The following is a 26,120-nucleotide window of genomic DNA, read 5'->3' on the forward strand; positions in this document are numbered from 1 at the left end:
ATTTGGCGTTTGCAACTTTTTTCCGGTTTCTTCCGGTTAGCTATTCAATTATTGAAGAGTACTTGCTTAATAAACATCTATGTGGATACCTACAGTAAGTCCTTTATCAGCCCTAGGTACACCTCGCTCAATACACTAATTACGAGAAAGAACAATAAAATTAAAATGCATAATATATTTAATAAGAAGTAGAGAATTTTTTGTTTCTAATGCGAGTTTAAATTTAAAAATTGCTGTATTTTGCTGCAGAAAAACTAACAATTTAAGAGGTGTGTCTATCTGGATATGTTCTTTAACGACCCCAAATACTCCTTGTTCAACGGGGAGGAAGAAAAAAAGAACTTTTAAAGAAAAAATAACAAAATATCTGATACTAACCAGAATTTAAGTTTTCAATGAAATTATGAATATTTGAATGTCGTCTGATTACTAACACAGTTTAAGATTTGCTGCCTAAATACGAAAAATTTAAGAGGTTTCACTTACAAAAACACCTTTATGAATGTCTTCGTTATCCCTGTGGAGATTTTCCTGAAGACAAAAAAGTTAGAATAAAAACGATAAAATATTAAATAATAATTATATACTGTTCGGCGAAATACGAGTAATAAAGTGATTTAAACCATATAAACCGATTAAAAATTGGAATATATCACTCCTCCGTTAAAATATGTTCATGATACTATAATTATTTAACAACATCAACAGATCTGTCAGACAGGAACGAACAAAAGAGGAACGTTCTTTTATATTTTTACGCATGTTTGTTTAAACTATCCTTAAAAACGTATAGGTAATACAAATAATAAAAAGGAATTGTTTCGCTAGAACTATTTTATAGGAGAAAACATGTGATTCATTGAAGAGCCAATCAGAGATATCAATACTGCGTCCATGTGTTACATCACTAATTCTTTCTATGGAGAGATGTTAGACTATACTCTGTCAAGAAAAAGAATAAAGTGATGTAATCCACAAAACATCACTAGATTATCTTTCCACATGCCAACAAAAAATCGAATCATTGCTAATTCAGAGATCTAAAGACCACGTGCATGTGTTTACATCACTTTATTCCTTCGTTGGACATACTTTAGAGAATAATTGGTTTCTGATTCGAGTCTGAATATATTAAGAACTTCAGATTCTTATCAAGAGTTGTAGATTGCTGCGAAATACAAACAACTGAAGAAATGTCGCTTGCTAAAGCACCTATACACATATTTTTTTCAGTTTTTTTTCAATGCTTGTAACAAAGACAGCAGAGCAGGTTTAGCGTGGCTGAGATTGGGGGCATGGAAGGGCAATAAAATTGTCAACGAAGAAGGAGAGCGCCTTTGTCCGATTTGCAGAGAAAAGGATTCCTATAAACATATTTTATTACATTGTGTCGAATTGGAACATGTACGGAGAAAATATCTACCACCCTCGATGCTAAGTCAGAATAGGAGTTCGCTTGCATGCCTTGACCTTATGGGAAATAGAGAATACGAACAAAAGATTGGCTTGTTCCTCTTGAAGGCGAGAAAGATTAGAACTTCAGCTGTTGAAGTTTGTGACACGAACTGAGGAAGGGATAATAGTATCTACCCAACTTACGCTTTTATTATGTCTGTTTTAGGTTAGGATATATTATATAATATGTTTTGTGTGCCATTTTCGTTTTAATATGTGGGTTCTTTTAGAGAGTGGTTTGGATATAATCACGGGTGGGGGGGGGGGGTGAAACCTACAAAGTAGGACTTGTTTTTCGTACAAAGCACGTACGGTCAGAAGATCCGTGCATCCGTGCATTGGATTGTAGAGAAAACTATGATAATATAAAAATCTATATGTATAATATTACTCAATAAATTCATCTATCTATATATATTTTTATAGTCCCTGGGTAGGCTAGATCTTGCCCAAAGAGAGTAATACAAAGCGAGGAAAAAATAATGTAATCCCTTTTTAATGACTTTGTATCAACAACGCAGTTGCCTAGTGACTATGAAATTCGTGACAGCGAAAATTCTTCATGAGATTACATAGCATTCGCCTTACATTTGGAAAGAATCGAAACACCCGACCAGGTAATTTTCCCAAGTCATTCTAGCCCACACTCGAAAGCAATCCCAAAGCAAGAGTTTAGCTCATTATTCCAATTTACATCATCCCACTAGTCGGTAGGAAGTTGAGGAAAGAAGGCAGATTAGTAATTAGGTGCGAGGAATCTCGCGTTCTTACCATGGCCGGCTCTCTAAACTGCTGAAGTATCCAGTGCTATGCCTATTGGCCCCTTGCCATATTGCTGGGTACCCCATCACTGTGAAGTGAGTATATTGAAGGGAAAATTAAATCCCGTTGATTAACTACTCTCGCACGGTGTGGATCCGTTTTACAATTTTATTTGTTTGTTCATTGCATTTTTATTGTATTTGAGTCTTGCAAGTAGATTACACAACACTCGACAGATAGTAGCATGCGTAAGCATTGACATGTAGGCCTACAGAATATAGTGGAGACTTTTACAATTTCTTGTTACATATAAAATTTGATATTTTTCCCGTTTGTACCTTCAATAAAGATGTCACCCCAAAAATGAAACCGATGCCTGATAATTGAAGGGTTCAGAGCCATACAGGGCCAAGCGCCATTTATTAAAAACGGAGAAAGCAAGAGTTAAAGTTAAGTGAATACCATAGTTTAATGAAGATTGATATATCATTTAGTTTTAATATGTATACTTTATATTACTTGCTATATGTTTCCATTGAATTATGGTAATAACTTCATTTTAACCATTGTTTTCTATGGTTTTAGTAAATGGCGCTTGGCCCACTGTGGTTCTGAACCCTTCAATTATACTTCGTTCAGAAATGTCTGACTTGTGATGTAAACATTGCCGGCAGAGAGAGGGATAGCAATAATTGCTACTGAATCAATGCCAGAGGTCACACTTTAGGCTTGTCTTGAAGTTACGCGGAGTTAGAACGCTTCAGACCGCCCAACTTCAAGATAAGTGTGGAATTAGATCTCTGTCCTAGGTTGCATAACAATTATATTATCCCTCTTCCTCTGTCTGTCGGAAATATTAACGTCGCCTGTCAGACATTGTGGAATGAAGTATAGTCCACGAAACACAGTCGTAGAGCCGACTGATGCGTAGGTCGTTTATCGGCTAACGCCATCTCTAAGGGTGCTATTCATAGATATTTCACTAGCCCGCGCTACGAGCGTGCTAAACTAGCCCCGGCTATCGACAGATTACTCGTAGAGGATTCATATCATATATCATATATCATATATCATATATCATATCATATCATATCATATCATATCATATCATATCATATCATATCATATCATATCATATCATATCATATCATATCATATCGCTAACACTGGTTTCTGAAAACGAAAAACGTTAGTTCGCTGATCATCCACCGGAAGCTCGCGCTAAGAATGTCTATGAATAAGGCTCTTATTACAGTCTTGGAATTCAAACCCAAGGTTTAAGTAAGTTCTGATTTTTAGAAGTCAGAATTCTAAATTCGATATTTGGAACATAGTTCTTGCCACCAAGACAGTACCATTATAAGGTGACCGCTTGAAGTGTAATTTTAAATTCGGTAGAAAGCTAAGGTTTTTAAATGGACATTATACTATATTTCTTCTGAGATTTAACCTCATGTATTTCAGAGATTCACTGAGTAAGTGAATGTTGCCACTCCAAGATGTTAGGTTACTGAAAAAATAGTTTTATAAAATTCTACATCAAGTAATTTTCTGGATAAGCAGATACTTTTAATAAACTTCGTCCTGCACCATCCAGTATGGTAATATTTAAGAAGTAATTCTGTTGTGTCTTATATTTCCTTATCCATAAATCCATTTTATTCATAATAAAATCGGTATTTTCATTGTTCGTTCCTTCTTTTCTATCAGTGGGCTGTAATTAATTGGAGTCTTTAATCCTAGATGGTTCTGAGTATATTTGATAATAAAATTATTTTCAATGTTTATTTACACATCTCGCTACATGTTTTGAGCGCTGAGTGACGTTTGTGGATGTTAGATTTAAAATAAGAAAGGGCGTTCGTATAGAACAAATTACACACGTTGATCATATATCTCTTCTAGTACAGTCCGATTATTTAGTCCTGACAGCTCAGCGACGCGAAAGAGGGGAAGTAATAGGAGTAGTGGGGAGAGTTCCGGAGTAGAGATAACGGCGAGCGGTCGGCAAAGGAATTCAGTACAACTCAACTGTACTGGAAATACCGCATGGGAGACATCCGATCGCTGCTACTGCAGGCAACAGACTAACCTGAAAATCCCATGGCGTAACTTAATGGACTCGCCTGACCGAGGCGCAGATCGCCGGCGACTGTCAGGACTGAATAATCTTACTGTAGAACTGATGTGTTATGGACAGAATGTAGAAATCAGTATAACGTTTGCTTACTATATACCATGAACTCCAATATAACAGTCGGTATTTCTAATAACAGCGGGAAGTATAAGAGTATAGTAGGCCACGCCAGCGAATTAACAATAAAGTAATTTAGTAAATTATCTTATTAAATAACATTACGCGTTATTATCTACGTATTAATTATTTATTGATACATTCGCGAAAAGATTCTCATAGGTAATCATACAAGGTCTTGTTTCCTCCTACATAAATTTACACGCAACTGAAGTATCTGGTAAATTGAATGGTAAGAGCAAGGCCTCTCGTAGCATTACCTGAGATTCTTGCACGTCTACTAAACGAAAAAAAATATATATATATTTTTAGAAATGAAAATACAATGTTTGTTGAGCTGGACGTCACGCCGTTAGAATTGCTTGAAGGCAACTAAAATTTAAGCACAGACATTGTGTCCGAAACAAAGATTGCGAGGTCACTGCTAGCGACGTGACATATAGAAGTCCGAAGTGATATGCCCTAGACAAGCAACACGATTGGAGTTCTCGGGCAGCGTCTATGTTTTTTCAGTAAGAACTCTGTAGTCGCATAACTATAACTTGGCGAGAACTGGAGAAGTTTCGCTTACAATAACATTTCTGTGGAAATAAAAATAAAAAAGAGGTGGAATAATACAGTTTTATTGTTACAAATTTGAACATTTAGTTCCTTTTTAAAAAACGTTCATACTCTCTTTTTATTCCAATTCTGCACATGAAAGCGCCCCGCAAAGCTGAAAGAAAAGTATTTGCCTATCCCTTTGTTATACTCGCAAGTTAAAAACTCATTTCCACACTTTAATGTCTCTCTGAAGTATTCCAGGTCCCAGACTTGGTAGGAAAAAAATCTCGGCAGTGCGCGTTGTTATGATATCACAGAGTTTGCACACGTCACTGAAACAGCGGTAGTAGATCTCATTTTAAACACTGCGGCAGGCCTTTAAAGGCTGAAATAAGGCGAATTGAATCTGTAACAAAATTATGAATTCTACGTATTCACGTAAGCACTGAGATGCAGCCAGGTTTCGAAATTATTACTCTAAATCCTAATTAATGACTTACTATAATAGTTTAGGTCTGTTAACGGCATTAATCGTTAGACTCTCTGAAATATACACATGCGAGCTCTTTATTCTCTCTATTAAGTCAAGTCGATATATCCAGCATCTGAATATCATCATCTAACGTGTGTTATGTAGGTACCGAACAATAATTTCAAGGGGAAAATTGTTCCAGGGCCGGGTATTAATCCCGGGAGCCTTCGCTGTCACAACTCTTCCTTTTATATCTACACAACTTAAATGGGCAGACCAGACGCCAGAAACCCAACTTTGAGCACACACAATTCTGTGTGACTTAAATTGTGGATTTCTGTTAACGTACCAACAGTAACGAATATATTATGCAAATCTGGCTTTCAGGTAGAAGCATCGTAGCATTCGTGCGCTAAGCGAAGGGTCCCGGGCTCGATACCCGACCCCGGAACAATTTTTCCCTTGAAATTATTCAAGCCTGCTTCACAGGGAACTTCTACCTGAAAGTCAGATTTTCATGACAAAATAACTGTTTGTAACGTCACCAAGAGTTGGAGACCCTTCTCATTCCCCTTTTTCAGGATCAGTCGAGCAGAATAGCTGTTTGTAACAACCCCAACGAATAGGATACCTTCCTTACCTACTTGTTCTCCAGAAGTCGAAGGTAAAGCTAATCTTTCATATGTAGTGAATTCCTTATTCATTAACAGCAATGGATGTCCACAGCTGTGGAGTAAAGGTGAGCGCGTCTGTCCGCATAACCAGGTGGCCCGGGTTCGATTCCCGGTCGGGGCAAGTCACCTGGTTGAGGTTTATTCCGGGGTTTTTCCTCAACCCAATATGAGCAAATGCTGGGTAACTTTCGGGGCTGGGACCCGGACTCATTTCACCGGCATTATCACCTTCATCTCATTCAGACGCTAAATAACCTAAGAAGTTGATAAAGCATCGTAAATTAACCTCTTAAAATAAATTAATTAACAGCAATGGAAGAAATCCAACTACACTTCGTCTCAATAATGAATATAACTGCAAATTAAGTAAAAAAATGTTACACTGGTTAGAAAGCATGAAGAAAAAGAAGTAAAATTGGAAGAAGAAGAAGAAGAAGAAGAAGAAGAGACGAAATAAAAAGAGAAGAAAGATAATTGAAAGCAGAACGAGGAACAGGAGGAAAATGATGGAAAACAGAAATAGAATGAGGAAGACTGAGAAGAAATGTAAGGCCCTAGAACGACTAAAGGAAAAAATATGGAATGCAGGTAAAGAAGGAAAGAAAGAACATAGAAAGTAGCTAACACATTTGATATAACTGCAAGACATTCATCAGCCAATGATAAATGCAAATGTTATTTTATAAAATAAGGAAATTATTAAGGAATTCATTATGAGTTAGTGAAGGCCTGTTTCTCTATATCCATATCGTATTCGTATTATTTTCTTTAATATTTATTTAATCACTACTTTGAACTATATGTCATTTTAACATTGATAAGATAATGTAATGACAATAATTAAGCAAACTTAAAATAATTAGTTGGAAAAAATAATTACTACGGAGAAACCTGTCCTGCGATCCTACTAGCCATAAAATTTAAACGAATTCCTAAGGATTAAACAGGAATTATTTTTAGTGAAATTTCGAATCGTAGAACTAATACAGAGCACAAAATAATGTTTTTTTTTTCGTAACGTAAATGAAGTATTTCTTTTGATAAAATGAAAATGTTCATTTTTATTTGTTATAATGAGGCTAGAATTATAATTGTATACTTTTTATTTTATTTTCATATGTACTGTACGGGTAAATTATTTTAGATTGAGAGTTACAAAGTTTATAATTACAAATTATTATTATTTTTTATATTATTCGTTTATCCTTTTCTTGTTCTAAGGCCGTGGACGATTGGAGCACAAGCTTGGTTACCACCCGGCTGTATATGTTTGTCGTTCTGGTTCATTGACATTGAGAGTTGCGCTACTATCTTTCATTCGATAGAGAAGCTCATGAAACTTAACAGTTTCAGTACAAACTTCCTAGCTCTGCTCGTTATAAACAAACTACGAAACAACCAATCAGTATCTTCATCATCAAACACTTTTACTTTTAAAGAATGACAATTCCTTAACTGCACTTACATATCAGACAAATAGGTCTAAATGTGTATTAAGATACATATTATTACGTTTCAAACTTTTATTTAGAATTAACATAGATGGAATGATAACTTCCATAGTATTAAATTATTTACAATTTAATAAATTCATTTCTTTATATCATTCCGCTACTCACTTATTCACGTATAGTTGAGATTCGTAACACTAGATGGCAAATAGTACTGATGTTAATCTTAACGCTAGATGGCAAGTAGTACTAAAAGAAAAACAAGGTCGTTCCAACGTATGAATTTCGATATGGAAATAAATGAAATTTAATAAAATTATGGTACTACATTCCTTAACCAAGAACTTATTTTTCATAATTTTAAACTTACTGACGGCGACTCTTGAAACCCTGGTTTCGTTGCGAATTTTTACGTTATAGTAAAGCATTATTGTTCTGTCGCATATCTTTTGAGTTTAGAGCACTTGGTTCGAATTTCGATAGCGCAGCAGGAATGTCTCTTGAGCTGTTTGTTCAACAGACCGAAATTGCGACAGTCCCAAGAGACTGACAGCGTTATCATCGTGCATTAACCACGGGTTCGTGGCCGCCCAAGGGTGTTATTGATATTTCCATCCCTCTTTGACGCTCTGCTGCTACTGGACATTTCATTCCGGCCGGCTGGAGATCCGGCAGGGCGGGACGGAAGCTGTGTTAACTAACATCCATAGTTGAAGACCTGCTCGCACACGTTATTACCGCATTACGAGGGCCGCACTCATCCCGACCAACCTCTGCGCCACTGATCCATCACTAGACTACTTCTCAGCATTGCTTCCCTCTTGGTTCAACCATTCCAGAGACCAAGTTTATGCCATAAATGAATTTTACTTTAAAGTGCCACGTATATGTACAATTTAATGTATATTTTTCTTTTATATAGTATTATCAGTAGAGAGTGGCATTTTAGGCGCCAAAATAGGCTCTTAAACTTCTTTGTTTAGGCTCTATATTCTAAAAAATAGGCTTTTTTTTAAAGAATGTCACTAATATAAGATTCAACATTTATTTAATGCAAAATTCTAGGTTTAAAAGAAACTTCCACATATTTCACATTTCACAACGGTACACATGCATACACAAAATGAAGACATTCTGTCTTTAAGTTAGTGTTTTTCATTCACCAATCACATTTCAGAGCTTGCTTCACTGTAGATGATCAGCACCTATTGTGCCTATAAGCGTATTCCGAATCTCAGCGCTGACCAATCTGATGGCATCACGGTGTTCCGAATTTCAATGATGACGTCACTGATGCTCCACCGGTGTCGCACCGGTTCCATCAGCTTGCAGAGGTAATGGCAGTCTCCATCAGCCGCCATCGGTGAATCTGATTGGTTCTTGTATAGGGCGGGAATTAGCAGAACGAATGACATCGTGCACTGTTGTGTCATGGCGGTGTGTTCTGCTTTGGTTCTGCTGTATTGTTTGTAATGAGCACAACGTAAAAACAGTATGTTAATGGATTATGAGCGAACATGTCAACGGACCAGTTATTACTACTGGTTCAAGAAATAAATTGTTTATGCTCTCTTTTCTTTGAACGAGATGACAGTACGGAAATTTCGCAAAATCTTGCTAGCGTAGCACCGGCAACAACTTGTACAGCCGCCATGATAGCCATCGAACCTTCCAGCAGTTTTATTTCTATTTCGCTGCAGCGTGATGTCATTGTTGTCCACCGGTCCGGTGAGATTCGGAATACGCTGTGTAGAGTAATTTTCTAAGTTCTTCAAATTTTTATACACATAATCGAAGTTTTGATTCAATATTTCAGCCATAATAATACAAGATTTCATATCGTTACCAGTTACCATTTTGAATTTGTTCCATATTTATGAATGAATAACTATTTTAGGTCTTCTACGAAACTGACCCTGCAATTCTTTAGTTTGTATTGTATTAATACACAATTTAAAATGTTACAGTGTTTCTTTATTTACTGGCACTTCCCTCAATAAGTGTTCTGCAAACTGAAGTTATTCCTCCGATATTTGTAAAATCGTAAGATCTACATGTCGTAAAACATTAAAGTTTGCAACTCTACGAAATTACATTCCAGGTAGATTTTTTATCCTTCCATTCTCTTATGGCATCATCAAGGTAAATATTAAATAAACCGGGTGACAATGTAAATTCTTGTCTCACTCTTTGGTTGGTTAAATGAAAGTATTTCTGCCTATACATACTGTATATATGTATATTTAATACAATTTTCATAACTGTGAAAAATGAAATTTAGAAAGGAATATCCCTATAATACAAGCTGAACTTCACATTACAGTACTAGCTTTTTGCTACGACACATTTGTACGCTTTTAGTTCAGTTTCCCTATTCGTGTTATTGATTTTTGCTTTCAAGTTAATTGAAGTGTAACTAGTTAATTAACTACATTTTAAATAAAAGCGTCCATTCAGTAACCTTTACCTCTTATTATGTGTAGGTGTAGCGAGCGAGGCGAAGTTTTTCCGCATGTAGACATACAAGCACGTCCATTTTACATTCCCAGGAGGTAAGAATGAAATCGATGAGTGATCCTACGGTAGGGCTTTCAGCACCGGAGTTACCGCATTGGGTGCTAAGAAACGTCCCAATGGTCACAGATAACAGAGCTTGCTCCCTGCACATCAGCGGGACATCACCCAGGCGGCCACGAATATTAGCGAGGGGCTTCACGAAAAGTCCTTCATTCAGGACTGAGAATAACACATCGCAAGCAGTATCGACATAGCCCTCGTCCAGCACCGGGATACAATTGTCAATATTGTACAGAGAAACAGTAACTTGTTTGTCGTCTCTATTCATTGTCACCGAAACTGGTACACTTTACCCTTAAACCATATTTTTATGACATGAAATGAAGCAAAAACCAGGATAAATTGGTAAGAATTAATGCAATGGAACGTGTAACGTTGAGTAAAACGGAGGAATCTGGATAAAAACTCTTATCCCGCTACCTTGTTCGTCACTCAAAGCACCGCCAAGCATACCGGTACCGTCAAATTAATGAACATTTCTTTACTGGGTTAAGAGTCTTGAAATTATATTCCCTTCTTTAAATGACACAAATATGTGGGCCTACGGCAAGCTATTTCCTTTTCTCTCCTAGTGATAAGTTTTGAAACGTTACTAAAATGTTCTTCACAATTGGTTAAAAAAAATAGTTATTTTGACGTTGAATACCGGTATGTATTTTCCCGCACCGAGTAAGAGTACCCTTTCCGGGATCCGTAGTGAAACATAATATGACATAATTCTAAATGCTTACAGTAAAAACGCTATGAGCTACAGCCGAATGCTAATGTCATTTGAACCAATGTAACTTGTGTGATCATACCCAATGACACCGTCTCCCCTCGCTATGGGAATAAAGGCACTGAATTTGGGTATAAAATTATCATGCCATGCTAACTCTCTCAGTAATATCTCGGCATCGAGAGCCTTAGATAGTTCGCAGTTTCTCACACAACGGTTTTGTCCGTACGAAAAAAATTCGTACGGCTTTATTCCGTAAATAGTTCACTTTCACAAGCCATTTCTTTTTTTTTATTGTTGCCGAGAAACTTGGAAAACTGAAGACTATGGAGAAATTGACGGCCAACAATCGACTAAATTCCATGGCGTTTTGAAAGCATGCTTGAAATCACGTACGGCACTAGCTTCACGGTGACAGCACTGTGCTGTACTGTGCAGTGCTTGCTCACGGTGCAACACGGCAACCGTATAGTATCCGTCTCGTCTGAAACCTAGCATGTATTTCCGTGTTCCACTACAAATAATCTACGGGATGAAACCGTACGAATTTTTGTCGTACGTACAAAACCGTTGTGTGTGAAACTGCCCTAAAACTTTCGTTTATGAAATTACGAGGAATTTTTTTTTTACTCAGATTTGTACTACAATTCTCATCCTTTAAATCCAGCATAAATTGTTTACTTTTCACCAATGAAAGATACAATTTTTTTTGTCTGCTGACCTGATACTGATCCCAAATAAAAAATCAAATCAAATTAATACAGAATTACTGTTGTTTGTCGAACTAATTAAGTAAACACTAAAGAAGTAGTATTCTTTATAGATTGAGAAGAGAGATTACTTTCAAGAAGACCCTTATTAGGAAACGCATTTTCTCAATAATTTATTGTAATTCAGGTATGTGATGTATTGTATTGGTATAGACATGTGAATGAAATTGTCCATTCCTAGTAATACATATGACAATCTATTTCCAATAATGTTATTTTAAGTATAGTTCTCGAAGGTACCTGAGCATTGGATAACAACATTATCTGGATTTTAGGCAATAGAGTACATCCTATTATACGTTGTTTCTGAGACCGGCAAAAGATTGTGAAATGAAATACATATGTACAGAGAAATAAGAAATGCATACAGTCTGAGCTAAATATTGAAGAGCCACAGGTAGAAAATAAAATGTATCAAAAAAGTTGTAAAACACACACACACACACACACACACACACACACACACAAAACATGAGTGTACTCTCATAGAAGATATAATAATTTAGAAATCACTTGTATAAGAGATTTTGACAGTGTTTGGAGAGATGAACGTACTTCATAAAATATATAACTCAGAAATCACTTAAATAAGAAATTTTGTAAGACTGTGGAGAGGTGAACGCACTTCATGAAAGGTATAACACACAAATAATTTGTATAAGACATTTGCAAAGAATATGCAGAACTTGCGTTGATGAAACCTTAAGTTTGTGAACTTAATATAAAACAGAACAGCAAGGGAACTTAAATTGGCAGGAATTCTTAATATAGGGTGTTCCCTGAATACTTCTAAGAACTTAAGGAGGTGGTTGTACATGTAATAGTATTTATGAAAAAAAGAAAGACTTCATGTACATAAATTCCGAAAACGACGCGTTTATGAATTAGTCGTTTTGATCATCCTGAATACGTTAAGTATCATGTTCCAGACACATGTTTAAAATGGTAGCGGAATATGTTTACCTTAATTTACTTGTTAATTTACTACTGTACCACCAAGAGATTTACCTTTGCATATAAAGCAGAAGATACGTATACCTATCATGAATGATCTCTCGTTCCATGCGCAATGTTCGTCATCACCTCTTCTTTTTTGGTCTTGATTTAGCGATGCTTTATCAACTAGTCTACTGGGTTACGAGTATTTAAAGTCGATGGAATATATGCTAGAGAGGTGTATTTAGCGAGGTGAGACTTAGGATTCCTCATGTGATTATCTGATATTCGTCTTAAATTGAGGTATTCCCTGGAATAACAACTGGACGTATGTTACGTCGTTTTTCCTTTTCCAGAATATATTGAATCCTTAGTAATATATCTTCCTCAAACAAACACAGAGTCCTCTAGAAACATTTGAATATCGTTCTGCGTAATGCTGATATACGGGATCTTGAAATGTCAGATGTCTGTATTTTAAATTCAAGATTTTGCAATTAAGTTATTGTTCCAAAGAACGCCTCAATTGTGGAAAACCACTTAACGAAATCCAACCATGTAATCAGTCCAAGCGAACCATCATTTTTATCATGTTCGAGAAAAATTAATAGGTTATAGTGGGCCAAATTTACATGGTCTTGCCACTCACCGGGTCTTAATTCAGTGAAATTATTCTTGTGGATACATGTAAAAGGATTTCTTTATGCTACTTCAGTGAATAAGATCGAGATTTTGTAACAAGGAGTTATTTAATTGTATGAAACCATTCACCGAAGGACTGATATGTTGGAGTACATATGATGACGGATGCAGAACCGTGATAACGCCTGTATTGAGATGAGTGGCACGTATTTCGTACATCTGCTTTAAAACATGATACGCAAGTTCATCAAAATAACTTCAATTCAGAAAGACTTCGGTTTTGGACATGTATGTATCTGAACTTTTCCCATTATTTTCGCATGTAGAATGACTCCCCAAAGTTTGTCGAAGGATGTAAATGTGCAACATATACTTTTGTACGTGTGAGATAGCATTGATCTTACAACGCAATATTTTTAACATAGGTTTATACGAAGTGTGTTTATTTGGTATGTAGAACCACCTTCTTTACCTTGTCGAAAGATTTTTGGGACATCTTATATAGCCTATCTTTGGGAGTTCTAAGTTCATATTTCAATTAGGGTTTATTCTAAGTCTACATTTTGGACTTAAGTTTCATCAAACATATTATGTGACTCACGCGATGTGGATTATCACTATTTCAGGTTACCATGTTAGACAACACGGGACTCTCACTGTTAACACCCGAATATGCATGCCCTAGGTGAGTTTCGAACGGATAACATTAGTTTCCATACAATTTTAAAGCAACAAGGTGTAACCTTTGCGCACACTACACACGTAGAAGTTCCAGAGTTTCTATTATTTTTTAAATGTTAGTTGTAGCTACCGCAATTGTTCTTGGCCGGTGAAAAATATTAATGCAAAATTAGAAAGAAGTTACTTAATTAGATCAGTGCAACCCATTACACAAAACACATGTCCTATTCGGGAATTGCCTTCAAGACCTTCAGACTGTGACATTCTTAATATACCAAATTTTCCTGAAGTACTAATTTTGTTACTACAATGAATAGTGAACGCTCTAAGAATTAAAGCAAGGATTAGCAAACAAATATTTTATTCGGTCTCTCCTCCCCTGAGCATTATATCACTGTCTTTAAGGGGAGTTCTAAAAATTTGGTATAAAAAATTTTTAAGTTACGGTTTATTTAAGGACGCTCGGAACTGCAGAGGTTATATCAGCGTCGCCGGTGTGCCGGAATTTTGTCCCGCAAGAGTTCTTTTACATGCTAGTAAATCTACTGACATGAGCCTGTCGCAATTAAACACACTTAATTGACATCGACCTGGGCCGGGATCGAACCCGCAACATCGAGCATAGAAGACCACGCTATACCAACTACGCTACCGAGGCCGACAATTTGGTATATTTTACAATTTTCCGTGTATATTTTTCCCGCATTAAACTAAATCTTTATAAACGAAATTTTTACAGTAGCAGATGTTCTTGAAAATCAAGTATTAAAATTTCCTTTGTGACAAAAATTTGCTCAGTGTAATGTGCTCGTTTGATGTGTTGAAAGTCTCCTTGAGTCATTTTAATCCATTTGTTCACAATAGGTTGTTTCTAGTCATCTGTAGTCAAGAAAATTGGAAAAGTTAGCGTTGTAAACTCAGTCGATTTTCGGATGATTATAGCAGATTTTAAGTCATGAAAACCGGAAAATATTCTTTTCAGGTGACAGCCGAAAATGTGGCAGATTTTTTAATTGCTTAATTCACTTCACTATTTTAAGCAGGGAAATTATTAATTGACGTTATTGAACTTGTAAAATTACACCGTCCCAAAGGAAATCAGATTTTAATTGTTTCGTGAAGATTATTTATTGTTCAGAGTTAAGGCCCGATGCAGACTAGCGTCATAAAGACGCGCGTCCATTGGTTAACGCTGCGTCCCTGTGTCCACCCGTTCACACGTAGCGTCATAATGACGCATATTGTTCCGACTTTTGGAATCTTTCAGAGATCCATGATGGAAGTGTACAGAAGGAAACGTGCTGTTTTCGCGTATTTAGTTTACAAAAACTACTTGAAGTGCACAGAGAGGCGGTTTTGAGAACATCCATTGGTTGCCAAACGATTACTTCAAGGTACTTTTACGACAATGTTCACAGAGTTGAGAGAAGATGATACAAAATTTTTCAATTATTTCCGAATGAGTATTAAATCATTTGATGAACTGGCATGTAAGATAAATGACGTGATCAAAAGTGAGGATACTGTGATGAGACTAGCAATTTCTCCCTTAGAAATGTTGTGTGTTACTTTAAGGTAAGTTCACTCAATCAAAGTATATTGCTATTGAAAATGAAATATGTTTAGTTTGGTATTATTAGTTTATATTTTCTAAGTTTTAAAGTATAAGTTTTAAAAGTATAGAAGTGAACTTTAGGGAAGGCTTAAATAACTGACAAACAACTATATTGATTAGCTATCTAACATTTTAATACAAAATATATCATTGAAACATTACAAAAATTAATACAATATTACACTGCACTTACATGAACAACAATTAGGTCTAAGGAAACTGGAACAAATCTACAGACTCGGTGGAGTCTTCTAGTGAGTGTGTTGAAATGTTGCTCATCGCAGGAGAACATTGAACAGAGAGAGGATACTGCCAGGGTACACGTGGCTGGTTTTGGGAAGGAAAATGCTGCTCCTGAGGGACATTGTGCTGTGTATGGGTTGCGGTATGAATAACAGACAGTCTTATTTTCTTGGCAAGGTCCAAAACTCCACTCCTAAAATCCAATTTTTGTTCCACATTAAAAGTACTCACGATTGGAATCAGAGACTCAAAAAAAGACCTATCATCGTTAGGCTAAGGAGCAGGAACATTAGGGATTGGGGTCTTCATAAAAGATATCATAATATCCTCCAAATCCCTTCGTCGCTTTGCTGGACGTTCTTTAGAGAGGAAAGGTGGGTTAGGTGAGGCATTCCGTCTTCTGCCATTGTTTGATGTTTGTTCACCGCCATCTTCATTTCCCTCGTCGACAATGCTTGTTTGTGTTTCTGCTATATTCCCTTGCTTTAGCAGGAAAGATAATTGACGAGCGTATATATAGTGCCGTCCCGAATCGGCACCTTGGCCCGATCTAACTTTTTTTTCTAATGCTTCTCATGAAGTTGTCTTTTATATTTTTCCACTTTGCCATAAGTGTTTTACCTGAAAATGAAAAATATAACTTCATACGTCCTGTAAATATTTGTATACAGCAAGCAATTATTAATATGAAAATTATTCCTTTTCAGATACTTGGGCAGTGGTTGCTATATAATTGACCTCCACTATTCGTACAGAATTGGACATTCTACATTATGCACAATCATACGAAAAGTTTGCAAAGCTATATGGGACCGTTTACTACAGGAATGCATCCCAAAATTTTGTACTGAAAAATGACTGCAAATTGCAGAGCGCTTTGAAAAACGGGCCAACTTCCCAAATTGCTTGGGAGCCTTGGACGGGAAGCATGTGAGGATAGTGAAACCTACGAAGACTGGATCTCTGTGTCATAATTATAAAAACTATTTTTCTATAGTTTTGTTTGCAATTGCTGATTCAAACTATGAATTCCTATATATTGATGTTGGCTCTTTCGGAAGGGAATCAGATAGCACCATTTTTGAAACATCACAGTTTTTCCATTTATTGCAAAACAATGAATTGGATATTCCAAAGGGAATGGCACTTCCAGGAACTGCAGGACCCAATTTGCCTTTCACCTTTGTTGCGGATGAAGCATTTTCCCTTTCCGAAAATGTAATGCGGCCATTTAGTGGGAATTCCTTTCGCATAAGAAGCGTATATTTAACTACCTTTTAACTCGTGCCAGAAGATTTGTTGAGTGTACATTTGGAATTCTCTCAAATAAATGGAGAATTTTACACAGACCTATTAATGTAAACATGGACTTTGCAATCGATATTGTCAAGTGCTGTTGTATTCTACACAACTATGTTCGTACTAGAGATGGATTTCAGTTAGAAGACACTCTGTCTACACAGGGCTTGTTCAATGTCTCACAAAATCAGTCCTCTGCACAGGGGGGAAGAGCACTGAACAACATCAGAAACACATTGGCAGATTACTTTATAAGTGACCAAGGAAAATTGTCATGGCAGGATAGCTGCGTTTGATTTGAAACTAAACCACATTGTCTTAGGGATGTATAATAAAACTTACCTATCTCACACTTGTCTTTTTCTTCTTTTTCTTCAAAACCATCATAGAACACACTGCAAATTTGAACCCAAGCATTACGTTTTTTTCACTTTGTCTTTATATTCCTCACTTGAAACATCCCACACTTCTGGGAATTTTTTAATCGCTTCAATAAATAATTCTACGTCGATTTGGCTGTCCATACTATAGCCGATAGACGCACGTGTGAATTGAACAACAGTCAACAATGAAGTGCCAGAACGCAGCAGCCAGCGGTGACGCCGCGTTTTAGCAGAACACGCAACTAGATAATTAACGCTGCGTCACCGCCGTCTATATTTACCTGACGCCGCGTCCCGGGGACCACGTGTGTATTGGTCACTTTAGAACAATGTACTTCTAAACCGCGCATCAATGGGACGCTGCGTCACAGCGTCCTTCTAACGCTGGTCTGCATCGGGCCACATAAAACTGTTCTGTGTGACGTAACAACGGGATACGGCTATAGTCCAAGCGTTCATTTAATATCCAGGCTGTGTCAAAGGGGGCGCTTTATCATGAAGAGATAAGATGTTTGTTTATTGATTAGGACTTCTCAGATGCCGTCCCAATCACAAGAAGCGATGACATATGTCTATAACATTGATGCATTAGCAATTGAAGACTGGACATATAAAGACTGTCAGTGCCAAATAGACAAACCGTAGACAACAGAGCTTTCTCGTGCGACTCGTAATGTAATGTAATACGTTTTGAAAATCTGTGGGAGAAGCCAGGTTTTAAATAAAATTACAGTGGGGTATCATTTTTCTTAAGGTATTGCTTTTTTTGTTTTGTTTTGTTTTTGTTTTTTTTTTTTTTGTTTTTTTTTTTTTTTTTTTTTTTGAAAAACTAATTTTTAAAGATATTGGCACTTAAACCTTTTTCATGTCCAGTCCTTAATTTTATTGTAATTGACGTTCTCATATCTACTTCACGTGGAGTAAAAACCAATGATGTCCTATTAGGAGTTTATTGATGACGATAAAAGTGGTTAGTAATTTTAATTTCAATTTTAATTCAAAGTAATATTATAGTTTAACATTTATTCACTGTGGATGGTATTGATAAAAATTAATGTATTAATGTCGGCATAAAAATAATTGTAATCAGGAATTATCTTTGGAACGAAAATGTGACAACACCGCTTGACATTACAAATATTAATATATGTAAAAAAGATATATCCGACACAAAGCCTTCCTCTTGGGTGTTCATTGGACTCTCGGACTACACATAGTCTACATTTCGTCGCACTCTGTGTGATGGTCATGAAATACCGGTTTTTAATGTAGAGAGATTTGGAATTCCATACTTTAAATCGTGCTTCAGGTAATTATTGTGTTCCTATGTGTTATAAAAGTGTGCCTTAATAAAGGGCTGAGATTGAAAAAAAACAACACTTAATTAGGCCTAATCTGCTGAGTAATATGTGAATTATATAAAAATTTGTTAGTTCTCGGCTTTTTTAATTAATATATTAATGTTGACTAAAAATTAGTCCTTCGCAGTAAAGTTACATAATTAAACAAAATATTTTTTCTAGTGAATTTTCTCACCACGTTAGCAGATTCTATGAGCTAGTCAAACGGAACCTGTCATAGTTGCAAAACTGAAGTCACGCTAGATTTCATTAAAATTAGTGATCCATAAGTCCTCGAAGTTATAGATTATTAAAGTCCCGTCGCTCTAATTTCCGGCAGCCAATCGCGTTGCAGGTCGGCTACATTTAAACGTGTACGTCTTGTGATTCACTGATGAAGACGTTATTCATTTCTTAAGGCTCAATAAATGCTTAATATAATCGCCCGCCATTTTGGCTCTTTCGTTGGCGTTCGCAGAAAGCACACGAAGACGTTATTTGCCGCTCAATTATTTACTGAATTACAATGCGTTTGATTTATTAGCATAGGAGCTACGACATGATAATGTTTAACGGTGCGGCAAATAGATTCCTCGTATGGTAGCTCGGCAACGAAAGAACAAAAATGGCGAACGATACTACCTACCTAGACTTTATAGAACCTTCACTTCATAAGACGTAAGCAAAGAGGAGAAGTCATGCCGGGAATAACAGCGTCGCGACTATAACTAATTAATTAATTTATTTATTCATTCATTCATTCATTCATTCATTGTTACGTGAAAGTAGGTCTGGGTTGCAGTTTGATTATAATGACGACGAATGAAGGAAAACCTGCCCAATGCAGCATTTTTCTAACAAAAGTTCCACTTATTCTCTTCAAAATTTAATCCCGGGTGTGATGATCGCGTTATTCTCTTATGGCAATTTAAAATTTAGGATCATTGAGTCAATTTCCTTCCGTATTTTAAATTTTACTAATCCTGCAGACCTTAATGCACACCAGTTAGTTTGAAAGCTGATATTGCACGGATAACGAATGAGCAATTCTAGTTTGAATTTTATAAATGTAATTATGTTCCTGATAAAGAAAACAAACACAAGCGTAATTAATGTGATTACACCGTTTGTTATCGAGGCAGCCATCGTCCATTACACTCCTCGTTACTTGGTAACGCATAAACCAGTGTGCATGCCGATATGCAGCAGAGCCGATCAAATTTCATGAGCGGTTTGGAATTCTGTAATATATTGACTACACAAACAGGTTGCAGTAATTGGCATGAGAGTTGTTGACCTTGTTGATAAAGAGCATTATGTTGCTCAAACAATAACCCTGTCACATCCAAATTACTGACCCCATATTGCTTCCAGGAAGCTTTGGAATTCTTATTATTACCCGATTAATGCATGAATGTTGAAGGATCTTCATTGCAATTGGCTGTGAATGGTCATATTATGAATTTCTTGAATAATTTTAGCTCGTTAAAGTTAGTGTCAGTAGTTTATAAATATGAAAGACTACTCATATTCAGTACTGCCACCATGAATATAATTATCTTTTGCTCACAGCCGTTTATTACGGTAATTTAATTATCTGGCTATTTAATTAAACATTTTCTTCTGCTCACACAAATACAGTCCTATTGCCACATAAACTTCACCTCTCCCTTTTTTCTACTTCATCGTCCCCCAATTTTTCTCACATTCCTTACATTATCTTCCATACTTACTCTTAAGGGGTTATGTAATTATTTACACTGCAAGTGGGCAAGCACCCAGTGGCAGTGGTGCAAACAATATAAACAATACACAATACAATTATACAGTACACAATACAACTAGATACACATTACAATTACATACACAATACAATAATAATACACAATACAATTTACAGAATAATTACAATTAATAATACATAAAATAACCTAATTAATAAGTAAACCTAATTTTACATTACAGTCTACATATGTATAGGCCCTACGTAAGTTTCACATTGGTACGGATAATAATCTTTCACTTTACTCTCATTTCACTCACTGCACTGGCACTATGACACATTTCACTGACACTATATAACACATTTCACTGATACTATAGAACACATTTCCTTGACACTATAAATTATCACTAATCGGAACTATTCACTGCACTGTAAAACCATAACTTCACTGACTCACCACGCTTCACGCTTAAGTAAGACAATTACACCCTTATTTTATAAACAGAACTACATTTAAACTAAAAATTTCTAGTCTAAGATCCTCTTACAAGCTATTTTTGAATAATTTACAATTCAAACTAAGGGAGTAACTCATTAAGCTAAATAAATACATGTCAGCTTAGAAAAAATAAATGTCACCTTAATTTTAATTTACACTTTTTACACAATGTTTTAAATTATTCTTGAATCTCCTTAAAGAAGGACAGCCCTCAAAGACTGCTTGGTTGTTAGACAATAACTTGGACAAAGTTGTTGGACAATAACTTCATTTAGGTCAAAATTACATAAATTCTTACTTAACAGAGTAATTACTGATTAATATTTGTTACTTATAATGAAACTAACATTTGTCCATTCTTATTATTACAATTAATTTCTCTAAAGGGAATGCAAAACCTTTAATCTCATGACATTAATATTCTCATTATATCAATATATTTTAGATTTACATCTTACTCACTATGATATAGTTCTAGTGAACTTCTATTAAATTAATTGTTACCATTTAACCAATTAGCTATCTCAACTTAATTGTAATTCTTTACATATTGCATTAGACTGAATTGAATTACATTAGCTCATAAATTAAATTATTACTTTATCTTATAGGTTTTATCTCAATTTAAATAAACATGTACTATCGTTAAAACTTAACTGAAGAATATTACTGGAGAATTTTTTAAGTATATTTTAGATATTTATAATTTAAATGTGTATGTAACTATTGTATTGATTAAGGCTGGTTGAGTGGAAGAGAAGGCCTTATGGCCTTAACTTTACCAGCGAAAATAAAACTTCCATTACTTTTCTCCCACTTCATTCGTTCATTCTTCTCCTTCTGTATCACTTTTCTATTCCATTTTCTCATTCTATGCAACTTTCTCTCAAAATTATTTTCTGCCTTCCCACTTTGCCCCTCCTCTTTTCTCCTCCAAGCCTTTCTTTGTCATCTTATCCTCTTTCCTCTTTGTCCTCTCCTGTATATAATTCTTCTCACCATATTCTTACTCTTTCTTCTCCTCTTTGCATTTGTATCCTCTTTCATTCAAAATTCATTTCTTAATCACCACTAATTGAAGGCTCTCTGAAAAAAGATGATGGCTCCACTTGTTGGTAAAATTAATGTTTTGCTTGTTTCACACCTTGAAAAATATGCCTGACATTTAGTGCAAAAACTGTGTGATTCCGAGCATTTGGTAGTACAGTAAGTTATAGTGGAATTGGAGGTGAGCTCCCAATCGTTTCGTTGCGAAAAGGAGATAACTCCTGGAGCTATATACAGAGTGAACCATAATTAATGTCATTAATTTCATAGAGTTATTCTTTGAGATATTTCAAATAAGAGAGTTCACTAAACTTTTGTTCGTTTTTTTTTTCTTTTCTAGATATTTTTTATAAGAAATATTTCATAGCGTGTTCTAGAAAAGTCATTCATTTTATTTCCAAACTATTCAGTCAATTCAAGAGAGCAGTGTATTATGATAATAAATAGTTGAACGCATTTTAGTTTTGTCCTTTAAATGTGCAGAAATTTGAACAGAATAGATTTAAATTTTCGTTCTGCAAAGGAATTTTACAATATTACATTTTGTTCGCGTGAAATTTCTTCACATTTAAATTCTTTCAATCATTTATTCTCGTAATACGCTGCTCTCTGAAACTGACTGGGCATATGTGGAATTAAATAAATAGCTTTCTCAAAGCACGCTATGCAATGTTTCATATAAAAGAAATTTTATCTTGGAAGTCAAGCAAAAACGAGCAAAATTGTAATAAGCTTTTTGTTCGAAATATCTCAAACAGTAACACCTTGAAATTAATGACATTATTTATTGCAAAAAGGGAGTAGCTCCATTATTTGTTTATATTTTACCCCCCACATTGCTGACTGTCAAAATGAGTGATTGATAAAATGAAATTCCTAGGTACCCAGGACATACTCTGAAAAAGGAAAGAAGCTGAGTTAAAATTTGAAATTTTTAGAATGTTTTTGTTGGTTTCCACAACTTTGTGAAAGTGGTGCTACCTCATTTTTTGCATGGAGCTTTTTAGTTTCTTCTTATTCCAGCCACAAAATCCACTAATAACCAAGAACACATACTTTATTTTCTGATCACACAAACTATTAATTTTATAATAAATTCAGATTTTGTTCCTTTTCCTTATTTATAAATTACATTTTTTGAGGAAATACTTACTGTACATGTTAACTTTGCAAGATTATTGTTACAATAATATTATAAAAAAATAATTAAACTTTGATCTCACTACACACAATGCAACTGATTTGGGTTGCGATTCTTCACTGAGAAATGGAATAATTTCAAAAATATACACACGGCCCATATTAGATCTGTATCACGTTTAATACACCACACTTCCACAGTTTAATGGAGTAAACATTTCATACTCTTCAAATTACATATTTCAGTTATAGTAGTAAATACATCCAGCAGAAGACTTTTGAAATGAGTATAGCAGTGCTGCCAATATCTGGAAAGAAATATAAGCAATCGGTAACAGGTTAGGTTTGGTTTGTGGAGGGTTTTGGTATGCCTTGTAATTAAGCTTTTTTCCCTCGACCATAGTGAAGAAAGGAGGGATGGTGGTACCATTAGGTTGTGTGTCAACATGTCGGAGAAAATCAGCTTTTACAGCTTTCTGAATGATCACACCGTGTCTCTAGAGTGGTGTGCTACAATTTTTTTAGGTTATTTTAAATGATTTCAGTGAGTTTTTTCCCCTCCGGTGTATGATGGGTAGCGGAATCGAAGATTCACCGAAAGAAATTACATGAACTTTCCAATTTTATTCATATTAGGCCTATCTTAGATTATCTCGTCAATCCGTAATACATAATGCATTCTTAGAATTAATATATTCAGAAAATTAAATACTTTATTGTAGCGTAGTTATAAATTAAATAACACATATCTAAAAAATGTCCAAACTCTTTCAGTTAATACAAAACATGATAAATATGGAATCGCTTTGGGAGAGAAATAATTTATTCCTTCCTTTGCTGAAAGTTAATCCTAAATGTATCTGAATTTTCAATAAAAAACTACACTGCTTGAGTTAACCAATGACAGCAGAAACTGCTCTCATATGAAGGCTTCAGAACCATAGTGGGCCAAGCGCCATTTACTAAAACCATAGAAAACAAGGAATGAAATAAAATTATTACCATAATTCAATGGAAACATATAGAAAATAATATAAAGTACACATATTAAAACTAAAGGGTATGTCAATCTTCATTAAACTATGATATTCACTTAATTTTAACCCTTGCTTTCTCCGTTTTTAATAAATGGCGCTTGGCCCACTATGGCTCTGAACCCTTCATTATGTTGTAAGTGATGAAGAGGGAATTTCGTAACAGTTTTTCTGTCTGAATTTTCGAAGGACCGACTAGGAATGTATCCATAAACTGATGCTGACGTTGGCCCATTGTGCGGCCTATCCTGCTTCTTAACCCCGACAGACCCTGGTTCCGTACTTGATAAACCAAGCTCTTAAATCTTGTATGAGCAACGGAGACACGTACTGCTCCAAAGATCTCACTGCAGCCTATTACTAACTAATTTCGATGGTAGGTTCCGATGAAGAGTGATGAAATAGGGGAACAGAAATACACAGTGAAAACCATTCTGCAATGTCTACTTTGACCACCACAAATTCTGTCATAACCAGGCCGGAAATCGAACACAGGCCGCCTGAATGGAAGACCGTCGTGCTAGTGGCGACTCACAAGCGCGGTATTAGTAACTAACGTACTCGAAATATCTTTGATGTATTGTACGATCAGTTACAAAGGGCGACATATACAGTGGGATTAATTTAATGTGCAGATTTTGACAGCTTATTCCATGGATACTGTACAATAAAAAATTCTAATGCCACATTAGTCCCAAATGAATACTTTTCTCAGGAAAAAAATGTTTCCCCTAAATGTTAACATGGTTTTATTCCATAAATATTATACTACGAGTACAATTCTGATTTTTTACTCACATCATTAGAGAAACTGATGAGGAATGATTTATGCAATTGCAGTTTTTCAATAAAATTCACGCTTTTCTTGCAAATTAAATAAAAAGAATAACACATGTCATTATTTCCTCCCATTAGGAAGTCTAGCAACCCCGCTGCTGTGACCAAGGGACGCAATTCAGCTGTTCAGATAGATTTCGTGTGTGTTTTCGTACGGAGCCGGCGTTGCTCTGTTGCCGACTTTCAGCAAAGTTTTCTAATTAGCCATGCACTTAAGGGGTTAGGTACAGCTTACAGCAGTACAATTTTGGGAATATTTAAATTTTGTCCTCCAGTACTGTATTTTGCACAATAACGAAAATCAGTGTGTATAAAACACTGCTCTTCTGTTATATGAAAAAAATATTTTTACGATTTAAAAAAATTATTTACAATTTTTTATTTAAATTCAGTTCACTGTACAGTGATGAAGCTTTTCCCACATAACTTCAAAACTATCCAACATTCTGTGATGAAACTTTTTGTATGTATTTATGCATGTCTTATCTACAATATGATGCAACATCACTTCTCTACCTTTGATAGATTGTCTGATAAAAAACAAATTCATTTTTAAAAATAGTCAAATATCAGATTTTCTTCTACTACAAAATAAAAAAAATATGATTTATTAAGGAATGTAGTTGAAAGAGCATGATATTGTAAACATGAGATTCAGCAATCAAATAAAGGAGAGAGAACATGAAAAGTTAACAAGTTTATGAGTTATGAGGGAAATGCTTCTTCACTGCACAGTGAAATGCCACCATTTTTAATTTTGAAAAAATAAACATAGATATAAATATTTGTTTTTAAATAATTTTATTTTTCAAATAGCAGAAGGACAGTGTTTTACACATACCAATTTTCATTATTGTGCAAGATACAGTAATAGAGGAAAAATATGTTGAATATTTCCAATACTTTTACTGCCGTAAACTGTATCTAACTCCTTAATTACAAAACACATAATAGTTTTTTATTTATTTTAACGTATTCTATTTCCCCCTTCAATCAGCGGAGTTAAGTTATATCGCTTTCAC

Source organism: Periplaneta americana, chromosome 13, assembly GCF_040183065.1.
Source record: "Periplaneta americana isolate PAMFEO1 chromosome 13, P.americana_PAMFEO1_priV1, whole genome shotgun sequence".
Lineage (NCBI taxonomy): Eukaryota > Metazoa > Arthropoda > Insecta > Blattodea > Blattidae > Periplaneta > Periplaneta americana.